The sequence below is a fragment of the Chrysochloris asiatica genome, unplaced genomic scaffold (assembly GCF_000296735.1).
Source record: "Chrysochloris asiatica unplaced genomic scaffold, ChrAsi1.0 scaffold00168, whole genome shotgun sequence".
NCBI lineage: Eukaryota > Metazoa > Chordata > Mammalia > Afrosoricida > Chrysochloridae > Chrysochloris > Chrysochloris asiatica.
The window spans coordinates 2,588,310-2,590,767 of record NW_006408686.1 but is presented as its reverse complement, the minus strand read 5'-3'; positions in this window follow the sequence as shown (position 1 = coordinate 2,590,767).

The following is a 2,458-nucleotide window of genomic DNA, read 5'->3' as shown; positions in this document are numbered from 1 at the left end:
CATAGCGACCCTGTACAGGGTTTCCGAGGCTGTAAATCTTTACGGGAGCAGAAAGCCTCATCTTTCTCCCGCGGAGCAGTTGGTAGTTTCGAACCGCTGACCTTGTGGTTCGCAGCCCGATTCGTAACCACTACGCTACCAGAGCTCCTTAGTGTTTATAGTTTTCTGTAAGAATGGGGCTGCTAGGCCTCAGCTCACGTTTTCTTCTAACTGGGTTAAGAGCTTATCCTCCCCACTGTACAGATGGGAACACAGACAGAGCAAAAATAAACAAGTAGCCCAACGTCACACCATCTCCTAGGTGCTGAATGAGAATTTGAAGCCATGTCATCTTACCTCTCAGAAACTGATCTCTCCCTGGAAAAGATTTTTTGAAGACTCAGCAGGTTCATAAATATAAATTGCCAGTATGTAATGGGTACCCCATAAACAATGGCTGTTTTGTTTTCCCCTCTCTCTAAAGTCCAGCCACTCCAAGCTTCTCCCCTCCTCCTGCCCTCACCCAGTCCAGTCCTCCTCTATCTGTTGCTCTCTAGAATGTCCTCCTTTCCCCTTGACTGGGAGAACTCCCCACTCCCCCTTGAAAGCCCACTTCAAACATGACCACCTTGATACTTCTTCTTTAGGAGGCCAGGTGGCGCTGGTGGGTTACATTTTGGGCTGTTAACCACAAGGTTGATGGTCCAAACCAACCAGCCGCTACTCAGAAGAAAGCTGAGGCCATCTGCTCCAGTAAAGATGTCATATACTCTAATTTTGTTTCCCACTGTAATCCCCCAAAGAAGTCCTGGTGGGTGCAGTAGTAAAGTGTTTGGCTGCTAATGGAAAAGTCAGTGGTTTGAACCCACAAGCCGCTTCTGAGCAATCTGCATCTGTAAAGATGGACAGCCTTGGAAACTATTGTGGGGTAGTTCCACCCTCTCTCTATCAGTTAGACTGCACAGGATGGCAAAGGATTTGATATGGGGTGCTGCCTGAAAGTAGAGCGCCAATGGGGAGCCAGCTAGCAAAAGAGGTTAGCTCAGCTGCACTTCTTTTCTCAAGGCCTGGGCTGGGCTCTGAGGGTACAGTGATGGAAAACACATGTTCCCTTCAAACCTGGAAGTCATTTAAGGCTGGGGACTAATGAAAGATCCCAACTGAAGCCTGAAGTGGGCTGCCATCATCGGCAAGGGAACTTCCTATAGAAAACACCAGGACCTGGGCTTTTCAGGACAGGAGACTTCTCAGGCACCATGGAATTTGGGCAAAAGCACTGGGCAGCGAGTCAGTTTGAATCTCAAGATGTGTGGTTCAAACCCACCAGGCTTTCCTTGGAAGGCCTACAAAAAGTCACCATGGGTTGGAACTTAACAACTTTACTCCCAAACACTGGTGGCACAGTGGTTAAGCACGCTCGGCTGTTAACCACAAGGTCAGCGATTTGAACTCACCAGCCACTCCTCGGGAGAAAGAGGGGGCAGTCTACGTCCATACAAGATTTAGCCTTGGAATCCCTAGAGAAGCAGTTCTCCTCTGTTCTATAAGGTTTCTACTAGTTCCAATCCATTCTACGGCCACCGGTTCACTTCACTTCACAATAGGGTTGCCAGATTAAGCAAATAAAAACAGGTTGGACCCAGTTAAACTGGAAATTCAGATGAGCAACCAATTCATATGTGGGGCATCATTTTTAGAGATAATGTGTTGTACATTTCTAATTTAACTGGGTGTCCTTTATCTGGCTGGTGTGTACACCAGGGAAATCAGGCCTTCACATGAGGTTACCAGGGAGCAACATCCATCAGTTTAGCATACGCCCCCCCCCAGCCCATATCACAGAAGATCCCTTTCAGAATATGTCACACCAATGGTGCAGACTGGCTCTTATGAATATTGTTTTTAAGTGCCGTGGAGTCGGTTAGACTCAGGGCCACTCTCTATAGGGTTTCAGAGAAGCGGTTGATGGATTTGAACCACCAAACTTGTGGTTAGTAATCAAGTACTTATCTTACAGGTCACGCCAAGATTCCTTTAAAATCTTGTTAAGTGCTGTCGAGTGTTAAAAGGTTCCAACTCATAGCGACTTGGTATAGGGTTTCCAGGACTCCTGGTGTGGCGCTGTAGGATAAGCACTGGACCACAAGGTCGGTTTGAACAGCAAAGTTGGAGGTTCAAATTTACCAGCCACTCCTGAGAAACCCTATACAGGGTCGCTATGAGTCGAAACCGAATTGTTGGCACTTAATACAGGGTTTTCGAGAAGCAGATGGTGGGTTTGAACCGCCAACCTTGCGGTTAGCAGTCCAGTGCCACACCAGGACTCACGATCTTAGATGGTCATAAATAAAGCCAGAATCTAGACTCACAAACAAATGCCTTCCGCGAACACAATAGGCATTCATTTCTACAATTTAGACCAAGAAGTCAGAGGAAACCCTAATCTACAAGACAATTAAGGACCAGTTCCCAAAATGCC